Source organism: Copidosoma floridanum, unplaced genomic scaffold, assembly GCF_036245765.1.
Source record: "Copidosoma floridanum isolate Cflo_tuat_1 unplaced genomic scaffold, Cflo_Japanese_pri ptg000020l, whole genome shotgun sequence".
Taxonomy (NCBI): Eukaryota; Metazoa; Arthropoda; class Insecta; order Hymenoptera; family Encyrtidae; genus Copidosoma; species Copidosoma floridanum.
Window position 1 is genome coordinate 12097021 of NW_028321897.1, and position 18125 is coordinate 12115145.

Genomic DNA, 18125 nt, shown 5'->3' on the forward strand with positions numbered 1-18125 from the left:
ATGTATTGTGTATATATACTTTTGTATATACATACTTTTCTTCATTATATACTTGTAAGGGTGAGGCTTTCCCCATAAGGGAAGAAGCAACCCCACAGCCTTTTTGCCACTTTCTACTATTCCTACAACCCTTCGGCAAAAAGAGCGAAAGTTCGATTACTGTCAATAAAATTATAACCCAACAAAATAATAGCCAAAAACTCATGGAGCCCCTATTCTCTGCTGCACAATTTACAAAGCCCCCTTCCCCGACCTCTTCACAGCCCCCATGTTACCCTGCTTTAAAGTAAGAGAAAGTTCCGTTAAGTTCACCACTATTTCAATCCAATAACAACTTTTATTTTTTATAAGCCCCCTTTCACATTTTTACGGGCCCCCGTGTCGTCTTTCCACTATCCTCTGCGCCCCCCCCCACCACCACAATATGTTACCAATCTGGCACCCCTTGCAACATGAAGGATAATTCTGCACATTTGTAGCAGCTTAATCTATAAGACCGTATATACTGATTGAAACTCAAGTAGTAAAAAAAGTAGAAACCATGGTAGTCGTCGCCAGTAGCCGTATAAAACCACGAAGATACAGAACTTCCCAATGCCCGATATAAGGGAAATAAATAATCATCAATGGATATGGTACATAAATAACATTATATTTACATTTCTAAGTATTTGTTACTATTTTTTTTCCTTAAAGAGCCGTTTGTTGCAGACCTATTATTTTATTTAAACAAGTTAGGAAACAAGTACACAACAGGTGAAAGTTATTTTTTTATACATTACTCCAGTTTTCGTAAGATAAGAATCTTAGTACAAAATCTTTAAACTTGATCAATTAAAATTTTATTTTTTTAACGTAAATAAATCTTTTTAACGCTTATACATAAAATTTTACAAACACTTTTTTGTTCATTCTTTAGCTGATCATAGGATGAATCGAACATATGCTTACAGAATGCCACTTCCTCTTTGTCATCATTGTTTTGTGAGTCAATTTTAATCAGTACAAGTAAATTAAATAATTTACGTGTTTTACCTAACCCAATGGTAGTATCTTTGAATGTTTTATATTTTATATCCGTGCATGTTTTTAAATCTTTAAATTAAGTTACTTTATTGATTTGTTTACTATTTATTTTAAAGAGAATCTTCTATAATCTTTTGGTTATACTGTTTTTAATCTTTATACCAAAGCTCTTTTAATTTTTTTCGTTTTTTTTCACCTTAGTTCATAGTTGATTATTAAAAATATAGTTTTCTAAAATATTAACATACCTGGAAGATCTTGCAAAATTATCATTTTTACGTATCGCAAACCAAGCTATTTGATGCGTCAGTCATTTTTTTACTATCTTTTTAATTTTATTTCCTTTGAAAGTTGATTTCTGTTTACTGTTAAGGTGCACAGCAAGATTAACAGGCTTGTGTCCTACCCTTAATTAATTACTCTTGTAATCTCTATACTACTTTAATCAAACTAAGACATCTACTGTCAACATAGTATACTTATTTTATCTAGAATTTTATCTTTAGAATGACCTAATGTGCAGGTTCCAATAATAGCTTTATCACCGCCTTTATGAATGTAGTTGTTTAAGTTTATATCATTTCTTTTTATTTTGGATTGCATGTAATTGTTATAAACAAGTAAAGCTTACCGCATTTGCTCATGATGGCCATTGCATCTTAGTAATGCTTTTGTATGTACCTAGAAGTGTCAATTTATGTTACTGGTGAGATAAAAAGATTGCCCTTTTTTTTCTTTTTTTTTTTTTTTTTTCTCTTTTTTTCAATTTTTGAATATGTTCGAAGCACTCATAAAGATTGCATTTAATAATTCTTCGAAGAATTTAATTTTTAATTGTTTTTGGTTATTTCATAAATAATTTAAAGGGTTGTGTTCAATCATCGTGTAAAAATGTATTAAAGTTGCTATGTCAATCATCCAGCATACAGCCATGGAATAAAATTTAGTTCTTTCAGTCTACATGATAGTCTATATAAATAATATGTAGAAAAGTGAGCTTTACATTCATGTTTGTGAGATCCCTTGTGTTATTAGTGCTTCACCGTAAATCTGCTAAAAGAAGCATCTTTGAAGAAGGTTTGTAACCTAATGTAAAAGCTTAAGACTTTCAGCTATAGGATTTTTTTTTTAATTAAAGTCAAAGTTTGTTTACATACCCTGAATAACTCATTTGCTTTACTAGAAATCATTCTTTTTTTAATTGCTAATTGATCGTCATACATATACAACTGACTATGATTTGGTGCATTGTCATGACCTTATTTTAAAGTATTAGGAGTCATATGGCAACTTTAGTCTTCAAGACTCAAAGATTTAAACATAAAGTGATTGTTATAATATCTTTTAAGAATTCTAAAATTTTTTTTATAAAATAAAAGTCTTTTAAAATTTTTGTCATATTTACTGAAGGGATTCAAACAAATTTTTTCATAGTCACAACAATTCGAAATTTTTTTTTAATTTACTTAAAATATTGGTAAACAGTTATGAGGTTTAAACCTTATTTAATCATAATATGTTGGTTCTAGAATTTATTTTTTACTCTCTGTGCTTTGGCAACATTATTGTAGAATAATTATTTTTATAAATAAAGAAATATATTCTACTCTTTATATTGAGGAATTGCTCTAAAATTTAAGCTAATAAAAGGTTAGCACATGAAATATAATCTTTTCAAACTTAACTCTGATCTGAACATAAAGAGTCAGCATACTTAGTGTGCACAAGGGTAGAAACAGAATAGTTATATGATTTTGAATCTGATTAGCTCACTTTAAGTAGGTTTTGCTTTTTTACAAGTTAACCTTAATTAAATAAAAAAAGGTTTATGAACCTTTAAATAAATAAGTGAGAACACAAGTATCTCTAACTTGGCAATTTACTACTGATATTATATTACTATTCTGTTAACGAGGGGTTGGCATTCAGAGCACACATGGGGGTGAAGCTCTACTCCTATGTTCACACTAGTATGAATGTAAATTTCTACGAATCAATATCAAATCAATATCAATACAAATCAAATTAATTGTAAGTCACAATAATAGTATGTATACAATATGAAGACAACTTCTTACCAATCTTGTATTTGCTGTTTCCAAGACTGTCTAACAACTTCCAAATATTTGAGGAACGTAGTGACTTGAATCTTTACAACCATTTCAACAATCGTTTGCAGCTCTCTTTATTTTCAATTTTATCTTTACGCACACATCCTTGCTTACTCAAATTATCCTTAACTTCCCCGTCTTCTTGTATAAGTATATTGGACTATCAATTTGGACACCTACCTTTTTCGAGATTTTTACTGTCACCCAATGGCTTTCAGATGATTTTCTGATCTCAGCAACGGTTTGGTGGTATGACCAGTGTTTTTGCAGTAAAACGTGCTTTTTTCAGGTTGTTCTTTTATTTTTCTGTTGTGTATTTTCTACCTTTTATGACCAACTTTATTTTTTTAAATAATTGTTATTAACAAATTGTCTCATCTTTTGTCTAAAAAATATGCATTTAATCTTTCGATCTTTTTTTTATCTTGACATCAGTTCCCGTTTTGTTCTTGATTGTTTTTTACTTCCTTGATGTACACAACCTTTTTGTACACTTTTTTCTTCAAACGGTCTCTAACAACTCACTATTCGTTTCTTCTCTATTTTTGTACGATTCTCTATCTTGACTTTTTTTACAAGGGTCTAATGTGGTTTCTTTCTTGTATGTACACCCATACTGTACCTTGGCTTTTATCCACTTCTCTAGATTTTTTTTTTTGATTAAAATTTTTAAACGCATCAAAAAACTGGCAAGAAAAAAGATGTTTTAAACAAGTTTTGAAAGCAACGATCAATGATCGAAAAGTATCTGTAGTAGGAATGTAGAAAGTTTGTAAAGAGATGGGTGTGAAAGGTGTAAAAAGTTTGTATGAAATTTCTCGCACATACAACTACAGTATAAATTAATGTGTACTCGTAAGCATACACTCCATGACGTTCTTTATGCATTATCCCCTAACTTTTCTAATTTAAAGAAAGAGTTATTTAATTATATGTATACATAGAATAGAAACGGATGTATAACTAAAACTTAGGATTATTAAAAACAATGAACAAATATAGAAAACCTTTAGAAAACGTGTAGCGAAGATGGATTTTATAGTATCTCATTGACTCCACCACGTGGAACCACACCAATACAGCGCACATACAAAGAAAAAAAATTTTAGTGTTTGACTCTTTGTTTTATGCCTACTGGTCCTAAAAACTAAGAAAAAAAAGAAGAAAAAACACTTAACGTTAGAATAAAACCAGTTATCTTCTGCACATTACCCAAGTATCATATCTGTTCGGCTTCAAGCAATCCCTATTATAGATTAACCTTTTTTCTCATAGTGTGGATCGTCACATATCTTTAATTTTAATAGTCATTGACAGTAAGTTAATTGATAAGATTTGATTACAAATGATCTGATTGAATGAGTTATTGATCAAATAATTTTTTTTGTATAATTAAATATTTCTATTGAAAATTTAGAATTAACAGTTTTCAGTAACTGCTTTTTTATTTATTAAGAAATACAAACTTTATTCAAAATTACTTAATTTAAAAAATGTGTTAACACTATTCATTTATTTATTTTGAATGTAACAAAGTAATTACGTGAAAGTTTTTCCTGATTACAAAAAAAATAAAACAATTTATAATTTTCATCATCATTTCTTAAAATGAATGGTCTATATATACGAGGTTCTGCTCATACAATAATAAAATTTTTATCTTATTTTCTTCTTTAACAATTTTTTATTTGGGGCAAACGTAATTTTTTTACTTTAGGGCGTTCATGATTAGTAGCAGAGTGACTGGTCAGAGAGGTTGGAAGACCATAAATATGAAGCAACACCGTTTATTTATTTCGTCATATAAATATTTTTTGCATACTTGACCCTTTTTTTCTTATTCTATGAAAATAAGCACTTGTAAATTTATTTTGAACCTGAATTAGTTTATCTTCTAGTACGTAATGGTAAGAAAAAAATTAGGATGTTACTACAAAGTATTTTCTTATAAATACAACTGAGATAAACCGAAGATAAAGGATGTTTTCTTATGACTTTTAATTACTTACATAATTGTATGAAAGCTTTTTGACAAATACATAAATATCACAGTGTACATTATTATATGTATGAATATTGACTTATTTATATACACGCATACAAACATACATACATACACTTATAAGTATCACCACCTGCCTGCTTTGCAAGCCATTACACTACTTAACATTAATATTTAAATGGTATTTAAATTTTATATATGATTTATTTTCAACACCTAATACGAAATGTTTTTGAGTATTGTGCACTATGACTCATATTGATTGCTACTGTTCATCAAGGTGCACTACACATTGAAAAAATTTGTATTATACTTGTTGTAACAACCTTTACCAAATACTTAAAATTTAGCTCAATATTTTGAGATTTTTTCGAGTGACATAAAAAGACTGCTTGTTTAAGTACTGTGCAATGTTACTCATATTAATTTCTTTTTTTTATTACCGTGCACTGCAAATAAAAAGCAATTCCTTATACTTGTAGTAACATCCTTTACAAAATACTAAAAATTTTGCTCAGGATATTGTAATATTCTTGAGTGACATAAAAAAACTACATGTTTAAGTAGTGTGCACTACTGCTCACATAAATCATTTTTATTATTCCGGATGTCTAACAAATTTAAACAAGTTTAAGTATTAATACTGTACCATCCATTTTATAGGAGATATTACAGTTTTAGCTGGAATTATTAAATTTTTCCTGAGTTAAATAAAAAAAACTTAACGTTTAGATATTGTGAAATGTGGCTCCTATTAAAATTTCAAATTTTATCTGAGACTTAGTCTACCGTAGCTTTAAGAGCATGTTTTTTTTCTACTCACAAAGTGAACCAAACTAGTCTACTCGATTTTAAATTTTTATAGTTATCTGAATTGTTAATGCATTGCGAAAAAAAAAACAAAATACTTGTATTTCTCTAGATTATTCTAGCAGATGTACGTAAAAATTAAACAAATATGTTTGAAGTATATAAAAAAATACTATTATCTCAGGACTAATAAAGTATCTTGACATGCAGTGTGAGAATTTTTGAAAAATAACTTCTTTCTTCGTACCTTTAATAATAAAATATTAAATTTAAAGCAGTAAGTAAAGTTAAGAGCTTAAAACATACCTTGGCAAAGTTATTAGATCGAAGTCTTATAGCTTGTACTTGAGGCTTCTCAATAGACTTACTAAACTTAGCCAGATACGGATCTGGTAAGCCATTCAGATCTTTAACATTTTTAACAGGCTTATAAAGCCTTTAAGACCCAAGTTTCTTAGAAATTAATAACGTGGTTCTTTGATAGTGCTCTTAAAAGTGGCAGAGCATCTGACGCTATTTCGAAAAATTTTTGAAATAAGCGAAAACCAAAATCGAAAAAAAAATCGTTTTAAGGGGCTTAAGGTGGCTCAGGTAGTTGGTACCGTACTAATGGTAGAGTGCCTTTAAAAAATTAACGTTTTTTTGATGAAAAATAAAAAAAAAAATACTGTTATTATAATAAAATCAAAGTACAAGATCAAAAAATTTTCAGAAAAGTACCGTAAAACTGGAATTGTGAAAATTGGTAGGTATTGCGAGGCAAGCCAGATTGATATCTTACAATTTTTAGAATTTTTTTTTTTATTTCCTCTTTAGTTGAGTCATTGACCCTTTTTATTAAAAAGGCAAGTAGTTTCTTTGCAAGAAAAATACACAAGAACTATTTAAAATTTTACGGGTAATCAAAGAATCTTGATTATATAGTCTATTTTGTTATCCCTGTACATAGTAGTAGGTGGTCACTACATGATGACTCTGTCCGTAGCGTGCCTGCCTACAATATTTGGTGGCTGGGGTTTCAATTTCAGTCTGGACAAAAATTTTCGTTACTAAGTAAGGTATTTTTCTGGCTGAAATTTGAACTTCGATAAACCTCCGATTTTTCTACCGTTTCACCTACCGGTAATCAACTAACGTATGGTTAAATAGACTATATAGTATCGAAATAGCCATGTCTAGGAAAAAATCATGATAATAGTAATAAAATGAAACGTCCAATGACAGTTGGTTATTAATTAAAATAACGTTTAATGGCGGTTCTGTCACGTTTCGTATTTAATAAAAAAAAAAACAATGTATCGGCCGTTTCAACAGTCCCCTGGACTTTACTAGGTGCAAAAATCTATGAGTAATAAAATAAATTCTTCATAATACAAATTTTGGTAAATGCAACAAACGCAAATTAAATAAAACGTATAGTATATCTCTGACTCTTACAAAAGGGATGTAAAATCGTAATGTAGTCAGAGTTTAAAGTTTAGTTGCTTTTATACCCTTCACATACACAAATATCATAGTATACGCACAGAATATAATTAAAAAAGAATCACAAGCAGTTCCTTGTGAGACACCCGTAAACTCATGTTAACCTAATACTATAAATAAGAGGTGCCCTCAAATCATATACACCAAGTAAGTCTTCTTTCTTTATTGACTTAACGAGAGACTTGTAACAATTTCTTAATTTTTTTGTATCTTAACGTTTATTAACATTTTTTTTTTTAAATCCTTATTAACATTATAAAAAAAAGGCGCTTTTTATAATTTTTTTATGTGACTAAAATCTTTATTTTATCAAAATTTAAGTTGTGTAGAAATTTAATGCTATGCTGTGATTGTACAGAAGTATCATTTTTTTTCTCTATGTCTCTTCCATGTTCTGCCATTCTCAATTTTGTAGCTTTCGATGTTCGACTAACACACCAGCAGTTGTAATTCGTACATGGCATGTGGTAAATGACATTACTTTTATCGAGTGGCTTGGTTACATCTTTTCCAAGCGTTAATATTGATTGTAAAGTGTAAAATATACATTGTAATTATATACAGTACAAAGTGTATGAATTTTTACTATCCGACAACTATCCTCAGAAATTAAATAATAAATTTAAAAAAAAATAAATAAATACTGTAAAAAACTTGAACATGATTCACAATTGCCATACAAACAATAACAATTATAAACTAACTTTATTACTGTATATTCCCCACTTACACGGTCCTATTAAATATTTTTGTTAGAAGCTTAACATAAGTCTTGTATACAGTTTAAATACAGTTTAACCAATAAATTAAATCTGATTTTTTCATTTGGAAAAGATGTAATTGAGCCACTCGATAAAAATAATGTCGTTTACCACATATCATGTGCAAATTGCAACTGCTGTTATGTTGGTCAATTATCGCGAGCTGTAAAATTACCAATTGCAGAACATAAAAGAGACGTATAGAAAAAAAAAGATACATCTGTACTTTCACAATATTACATTTAATTTACATACAAATTTAATTTTCATAAAATAAAAATTTGAGACACAGAACAAAATTACACAAAGTGCCTTCTTTCCAAAATGTTGAATATACAAATATAATAATATAAATAGACTACAAGGTACATAAAAATTTAAAAATTGTTATTAGTCCCTCATTAAGTCAATTAAGAAAGAAGACTAACTTGATATATATGATTTAAGGCCCCTCCTGATTTATAGTAATAAGGAAACATGATCTGTTAACATGTGTCTCACAAGGAACTGCTTGCGATTCTTATTTAATTGTCTCATGTGCGTATACTATGTCATTTGTGTATGTGCAAGGTATGAAAGCAACTAAACTTGAAACTCTGACTACATTACGATGTTACATCCCTTTCGTAAAAGTCAGAGGTATGTTATACACTTTACTTGATTTTCATTCATTGTGTATACCAAAATTTGTATTGTAAAAAATTTTTTTTATTACTTATAAATTTTTGTACCTGATGAGGGCTGGAACATTGTTTAAATGGCCAAAACCTTGTCTTGTTTTTTTAATTTATTTACATCGAGTTAACATCGAAACGAATAACTATCGAAAGATACATTTATGTATACAAACTAAAGTTTCAGATGTTTCTGTTGAGCAGTTAATGTAACATTATAATAGGTAAGCTAAACGAAGTTTTTTTTAATGTTGTATTTTACTTGGGCGTTCTAAAGTCAATAACCGTACTCAAATCTTTAAGAGATACCTTAAACAATTAAAAAACTTAAAATTAACTTACTTGCGAATAGACTATTTAGTCTTATTAGTGTTAATGTATGATAACCTATCAATTTATAACCACGAACATAAGTATCTTACTTAAAAGATAGCAGTATTTTTGGAGTTAACAAACTCATTAAACACTATAGTGTAAAGTATACTTCAAATTAAGGTTAAGTTATATAAGCAATAGCGTTCTTTAATACTAGCTAACTTTTAAACTTAAACTATTCACAGTAGTTAACTTAATAAGGACATCAAGAAAAATGTATACTAAACGAGAGATACTAATAGACTGGCTAAAGTGTATTTTTACTAGTAGGATAATGTAATACAATGAATTTCATAAGACTCTTGTCTCAAATATGACTTACAAAGAGTAAGGATATTTAAAAATTAGTTATTGACTAAAATGTTTAGATTATACATTTGTGGACAAGTTTCATTTTAGTATTAAAACTTTCCAACAATTAAGCATGTTACTTTCTGTTAGATTATAATTTGAGAAATCCAGAGTTAGTAGAAATAATATTATCTCTAAACAAAAAACAAACAAGATTAAAAGCAAGGTTCCGTCAGAGATGCTTACGAAGCTCATAGACAAAGCAGTTTTTTAAGAATAATTATTATTTTACACAAAATTTTTCCTACTGAGATCTGAGTTTTATTAATAGTATGAATTTCATTACTTACATTTAGCATCTTTGATAACCATAATAAGGTACATTTTTACATCACGACATGCCATAACTGCAGCAGTGCTCTTTGTGTAAGATATGAAGAATTAATAAATCCATTCCAGAATGGATTTTTGTTTTGACCTGGGTGAGAATTTGCGACCAAGGTACGGTAAGTTTTTGGTAGCAAACCATTTTCTAGTAAAGTTTTATTTTTGTTATACAAATCTATACATGCACTTTTCTTTATGAATTGTAAGAACTGTATGATTACATTAGGATATTTACCATCAAGAAGATAAATAAGATTTTGTCTGATTTCAATTACAAATAGTATGAATTCATGTTTATGCTCTTAAAATAAGACTTTTTTTTAATACCCTTTCATAATAACGAAATGGTTTCTAATGAACGTAATAATTTTCTATATAAAAAGACAAGATCAAGACTTAAACTTGTTTGAAGAAATGTTTTTAAACAGTTTCTGTATTACAAGAGAAGCTCTATCATTCTCACATATCTTTTTCTCTTTACTAATGTATGTATGTCTTCTATAAAAAAAAATGCCAAGTTTATCAAGTAGAAAGCACGGTTTTTCTTTGATTTAAGTTAATTGAAGCCCAATTTAAATTTAACGATTATTAGAAAATGACAGTTATATTATGTACTACAGTGACATAAAATTATTTAACAAGATTTTATTCAATCATTCAGTGAAATCTTTTTATTAACAATTCAATTTATTTGTCACTCAAAAAAATGATACCTGACTTCGAAATAAAAAATGCATTAACAATTCAGACTTCACCTTTAAAACTAAGTAGTAGCCCCTTTTCGTCTCAGACTCCCCTAAGAATGACTAAATGTAACACCGTACTGTAAACACATGCAATGTAAAACAATTTAACTGAAGAATGGATCATCTATCCTGACACTTTTCAGAGCAAAAATCTTTCCTTGAAAAACATAAATGTTTGGAATCCATACTGATTGTTTGGTCAAATAATGAGCTGTAAAAAGTAAAAAAAAATTATGTAATATTACTAAAAAGTATTGTGCGTTCCGTCTAATATGAGATAATCATTGTCTCTAGAGGGCCATTGTTTTGCAGTTTTTTTACGTATAATCTATAAAAATGGTTTTTTTTTTAATTGTAAGGATTGAAAATGCACAAAAATTAATAATTTATGAATTTTTTTCTTTTCTGTTACAACTTTGATCCCAGAGCGACCAATTCCTTAAACCTCATCTCTTTACCCTTTATTGCTACAAAAATACAAATAAACGTTCCATTTATTTAAAAATTTTAAAAAATTACTGTAAGGGTTACAATAAAAGGGTGATTGTTTATTTCATAAATCTTTCGTTTATTAATTTCGATGCCACTGCTTTAATCTTCATACATGTTCTGTGTTTACACCTTGACGCCTAAGATTCTATACATTAGATGCATTTAAAGTTCTTGTTTTTATTTGCCGTTTTGTAACGTTTGGCATGGTTAGGAGTCTTCTGAGCCCGGAAGGCTCTTTTTTTGTCAGCCATGTTAATTTCTAATAAATTAAATAGCCAGCAAGCTCGATGTCTGATGGCCCTAAGAAGGATTGGTGAGGATTTAAAGTAAACTCTTTCTGGACTGAAGTTTTCAGGAAACGTAACTGCCTCTATACCTGCGGGTGACCTTTTCTGGCCTGTTATTGTAGCACCAGACTGATTGAGAGTAAAACGGCACAGTTACGTGAGAAAACTTTGCTTGAGGAACGACAGTATTATTAGCTGCTAAAGTCTAAATTCTCAAAGAGGATGTTGCAGGTACTGTTTTACGTAGAGAAACATAAAATGCTCTGTTCTCATCTGCAAGAGGTGCAGCAGCTGCTGGCGTCATACGTAACCTGTCTTATATTGGCTCCCAAGGTGCTACAGAATTAGCAGATGCAGTATATACTGTTATACTAGAACCTTGAGCTGCAAAAGTCTGGCGTTAGCACCAAAAGTGTTTAGGAATCTGCATACTGAAGATTTGCTGCTAAATACAGAAAACCTAAAGCTGCTCTGCAGTCTGCTTCAAGTGCAGACAATCCAGAAGATTCTACAAGTGAAAAAGGTACTTCACGACTTAGAGTACAAGATCTACTAATTTTTGCTATGTGTAACGCTTTTAATTATGCTGATTCTGCAAAAACCATTTCTTGATCTCAAACAAGAGCTGCTTCTAATCAAGAGTGTTGGAAAACAGCAGATGTCGTTATTAAATGTGGCTTAGCTTATACTTTGACCATGGATTATGCAGGGAGTTCATTGACATCTATGATTGGTAATTGCATTCTTTCTTATTCTATAAGGTGTTGTGGTTAAAGAATTTGCGTTCTGATCCCTAGGACAATCGGTAAGTCAAAACAGATATATAATTCTAATAAGTTTTGTCAGAAGTGGAGTAGCTCTTACTCCTTCAGCTAAAAGTGACGTATAATATTGTGCTAGATACACTTGATCATTCCAGTTCTGTAAAACCACTTAATTATAGTATTTCTCACTTTTTTTCACGACTTCATTATAAATAAAAATCAATTTATTCTAAAATATGGCTAGAGAACGTAAAAAGTTGCAAGAGAAGAACTAACTTTTTTCCACTGGGAACATATTTCTGCGACTTCTCGAGGAATATTATTCAACATAGTCGTTAACTCTGTCCATCGAGATCAACTATTGGGATCCATTCCATGAGCTAGTTAGTCATACTTTTCCATAGGTTCTAGCAATGTCAGTATTTATTGCTTCCTAGGTCTTAAGGTCTGAAAGTCACCTGCACTTAAACATACACATTTTTTATAAGTTCACAGCAGTTTTGAGTACATTAACTGCAGTATTGCGTATTACAATATCAATATAAAATTCGACTCCATAAGATGCAGAGACACCGTAATACTACATCTAAAAATATTTACTCAATTTATAAGCACCATAATTTATTACAAATATTCTTGATATCCACAAAAACATTTGTTTGTTATCTTATGGTTTAATGGCTTGCGTGTGAGCTCTTTACTCGGAAAAATTTAGTGGGCTTATGAGTTAGGTCCTAGGCTCAAATTTTGTCAAAAAAAAAAATCTGTATAATACAGTATGTTATATCGAAAAGTCACTTGTTTGACCTTTAAAATAGTAAAAAGAGTTTTGTAATGTTATTTAAAACCCAATTATTACGTCAGTAGAGTCACTGTAAACTTTTAAACTGTTGGTACGGTAAGGTACACTAGAGAGCCAGATATTGTTGACCCTCTCTGGGGATGATTCAATGGATGATCAAATCATCTGAGGCAAATTGTGTACTGGGGGACCTTATCAAAGACTCAAGCACTTGGCAAAAGTGAGAAATTGAGAATAATGGATTCAGATGTCAATGTCAGAATAGCATGCTTAAGAGACCTAGTATAAGGTGTGTATAAGTAAAATCTTCTGATACTGTATTCGGAGTCCAAAGTTAAATGCGAGAATGTAGAACATGCTGTGAAGAGCTTCTATGGTACAACCTATCCAGGGTATTTAAGGTTAGAGAGCCTATATATGTTATGTTATTCTTAAAGCGTTTATTAAAGCATAAGAGCAAAAGAGACAAAGATTACATTGAAAAATTTTATGCAGGACAATAAACGGATATTTCATTATGAGTCTATAGTATACGATTTGAATGGTGTTTTTTTGTGAATAAAGTCTTTGGGAGAAGAAATGTGCAAGCTACTTCGTGTTATTTTTGTACGTAAAAATGGCCTCACAAGTTAAATATCAGAAAGCAAGTTACGCACCATCAGAAAAAAACCATATACCGTGGCCGTACATCTGTATCCGAAGATAAATGAACCACCTTTGTCTCTTGAACTAAGCTACAAAAATATTTAAAAAATGAGAAATTTCCGTTAATGTTTTAGAATTTTGATTTTTGTTTAAGGTAGCTTCATTGTCTATATATAGATATAAAAAGTTTGAAACCAACATTACCAAATTCAAGTACAGCAGCGTGTAGATGTAGTTGCCAAAGCTTAGCTATAGTCAACCTAAAGGTATATGTGTTCGCCTACCAGAAGTGTATCACGTTCAGTGTAACTCTACTGTGTGCAAGTGTATTAGTGCTATTTGACGCCAGCATATCGTGGACTTTGAGGATCAATGCATTTTCAAAAATAAATGACTGAAGATTACTGACTATTTGTGATAACAGGCATATTCTAATATAAAATGTATAAGAATTCATTATATGTGTGATACGTATAATAAAACTTATTGAAATCTTAATAATTAAGGTGATTCCAGTTACACATAGTGTGAAGTGCAAAAGTAAAGAATATCACTAACGTCTATGTTAACAAAGTTGACATAAAGTCTGGTTAAATAACATTTGTTTTAAAGTATCAATGTAAAATACAGATAATCAAACTGAGCTGGTCCGTTGAGTTACGCCAGTATGACGTTAGAAACCATAAATATCGTCTTCACTGGCTTTTTTTACCAACACTTACTTAAATATAAATCTATCAAGTTTTATGTATGTTCAATTAAAAAACTTTGAAGCTTACGTTCATGGTAGTGACCGTTATCAATACGTGTGAGAACTCAAAGTGGTTGAAAGACTTAATAATGTATGATCAATAGTGCAAAAGTTCTGCAAGTACGTTATTTTCTCTTATGATAGATCCTGCGGGTGTTTGCTTACGTCCTCCCTTCCTAATGACTTGCATTAAGCAAATACTATGCTTGTTATTAAGAAAAATTATTGATGCCTTTGATAACAGTCTTTTGAAACAAAAAAAGGCCAGTATGTAAAAAAAATGTACTTTGACGATAAAAAAAAAATATTTACTAACAATGTTTTCTTGTACTTTTAATTAATAACTATTATTTGCCTTACCATTTTTTACCTGTTGAATTCCATACATTTATTTTTTATAGCTTGAAAAACAAGACTTATTTTCTATAGGGGATCATAACTTTAGCGATCATTATATACAATAATATTAATTTTTTTTTATTTATGCGTATCAGTCACAAGAAAGTAGTGGCTGAACAGCTGTGTGGATTACGTCTCATAACCATCTTAAATAACGTTTCACTTTCTTTTTCTGTAAATTACTCAAGAAAATGCCTTTTTTCTTGCATGTTGCAAATGTGCATTGGAAAGAAGAGAAATTTTTCTATAAACTATGTGTCTACTTTCATGATACAATTGTCTGCAAATATGCATGCGTAACTAATTTTCTAATGCTACTTATTTTGAAAGAGCAATTGTTCAGAACTTACAAATTTAAGTAAAAACTTCTTGAGATTTTAGCAGACTTAGAGTATTAACTAGGATAGCATTAAATAACGATTCAAATATATTAATTTAATCATATGTCATTATGTAGATTTTTGCAAGGGATCTATCCTTATACACTTATTCTGTAAGCATTTAAAAAATAAGTAATCATGGCCAGTATTTTATATTTCTAGTGACGTTAGACAGCTTGCTATTAATAAACAAGAAAATTTCTACTAGCATTATTATATGGCTCTAAAAAGTTTATAAATATTCTATTACTAGTATTAGCAGTTCACGAATTAAATAATTTTAATAAACTACGTAGTACATTCTCTGGCCATTGATGTTAGAATTCCTTTACCTAGCAAATAGATGTATTTGGTATCGAATGTTAAAATAATGTTAAGAAGTAAAAAATTCATTGTTGTCAAAAAAAATTTCTTATTATTTACGATAAGTACTCATTTTTTAGAATTTTATCTGAGTTAATTTTTTTTAGCCACTTTTTAATAATAAAGAGAAAATCGTTTATTAACTTGACGATTATTTTTGTAAGCTTTAAAATCAAAAAAGTGGCTTGAGATTTTTAAATAAAATCAGTTTCTTAGTAACTGTTACGTCATGTATAAACTTATAGTTATAGGTATGAACTTTCTTAAAACTCTTACAATTCTATGTATATAAATAACAACACAAGTATGTTTAAGTATTGCGTGAGTCTCATGAAATTAAATTAATAATTTTTAAGTCTCTTGTGCAAATAATTGGGGCTTTTTTTCAAAACAAAATTTAACTGAGCACACAGTTCTTACGTTGAATTAAGGTTCTGCAAATGTTCAGTATCAGTTGTGATTACATATAAATTTAATTTGAAAGTTCAGATACTTGCCATTACTGTGATAAGTCAAATAAAAGTAATGCATATCCATCCCTTTAACAAAATAAATTTTAAGAATAAATTATGATCTATTTTCTAAGGCTTATGGGCTCCAAAATTTATGTATCACATATTGTTAAATTAAAACATTCTATCAAAAAGTATAAGAGCATAAGTTTTATGATTTTTACTTAATTTTTTTAAAACAATGTGTTTCTTTTTTTTTCTAAATTAAGTTGTCCTACGAGATTTACTTATAGCAGAAAGCAGGAAAATAAGTTGTACAACCAAAGTGGTAACACTGTGACGTTGAAACAACCATCGTTAAGTTTTTTTACCCAGTATCTAAGAATCAATCTACTTTTTTTTTAATTATTACAAAGTCTATACTCATAAACATTTGTTTGTTACAATAATTGATACATCTATTTTTTTAAAAAAAATTTATTAAGTCAATATACAACGAAAACAAATTTGGTTGGTTGAGTAGGACTACTTGATGTTATAAAAATTGCATCTGTCCGGTATTTTGGTAATTTAGTATTGCCATTATTAGGGACTTTTTTAAAAATAATGAAACTGGTCAAGTCTCCATACTGCACACGCACTCCCCGTGGCCGAACAGTATATTTGCAACGATAATGACATATCATAGAGATCTTTTTGATGTACATAATAAAAAATTTTTCATGTATGAAAAATAAACAAAAATCAGTAAATATTGTAAAATGGGGTAAAGTCATGTCATATTCACAAAAATAAAGTGTGAGCTAACAACATTATAGAAAAAGTCAAAATCGTATGCCAAATTTCTTTTTGTTCTATATTGAATTTTGGACGATTAATCAAGTTTAGGATAATCATAAGAGTTGTTGTTATACATTGTGAAAATTCATTAAAAATATAAAAATAGTTATCATCATGATATGATATTTGTGAAAATAATTTGCCAAAAGAACATATTATTACGCATTAAGATGAACAAAGATACACATTGTTTTCCTGTAACAGATTTATATTATTTTCAGAAGCACTTTTTCATCTATTATACTGCATAATGTGAATCTTGTAATCCGTAAGCATTGACTTATTAAGAGTAACAAAAAACACGAGAGAATGATTATAACAGAGGATCATAGACAAAAAAAATTGTGTACTTGCAAATATTATAACAAAAATAATTAAAAAATGTAGTTGTGGTTATAAGAAAACATACCTATTATTTGAGAGAGGTATGTTAAGAGAGGTAAGGTAGAGCTACGTTCATCTTGAAAATAAAATGATTCTTAGAGACTGGGTAAAAAAACTTAACGATGGTTGTTTCAACATTACAGTGCTACCTCTTTAGTTGTACAACTTATTTTCCTGCTTTCTGCTATAAGTAAATCTCGTAGGGCAACTTTATTTGGAATAAGTTCGAAGCACATTTTTTTAAAAAAATTAAGTAAAAATCATAAAACTCATGCTCTTATACTTTTAGATAGAATGTTTTAATTTAACGATATGTGATAAAGAAATTTTGGAGCCCATAAGCCTTAAACAATAAACCATAATTTATTCTAAAAATTTAGTTTGTTTATGGGATGAATATGCATTACTTTTATTTGACTTATCACAGTAATGGCAAGTATCTGAACTTTCAAATTAAATTTGTACGTAACCACAACTTATACTGTACATTTGCAGAACCTTAATTCAACGTAAGAACTGTGTGCTCAGTTAAATTTTTTTTTAAAGAAGTCCCAATTATTTGCAGAAGAGACTTAGCAATTATTAATTAAATTTCATGAGATTCATGCAATACTTAAATATACTTGTGTTGTTATTAATATACATAGAATTGTAAGATTTTTGAGAAAGTTCATACCTACAACTATAAGTTTACACATGACATAACAGTTACTAAGAAACTCATTTCATTTAAAAATCTCAAGCCACTTTTTTAATTTTAAAGCTTACAAAAATAATCGTCAAGTTAATAAACAATTTTCTCTTTATTACTAGAAAGTGGCTAAAAAAAATTAACTCAGATAAAATTCCAAAAAATGAATACTCATCGTCAATAACAAGAAATTTTTTATGACCACAA

At 29.2% G+C, this 18125-nt stretch overlaps 1 protein-coding gene across 1 annotated transcript in view; it reads right to left on the reverse strand.

The window, feature by feature from the left end:
• The window catches only part of Nos (Nitric oxide synthase), a 2633257-nt gene that overhangs the window by 1481790 nt on the left and 1133342 nt on the right, over positions 1-18125 (reverse strand). The window lies entirely within an intron of this gene.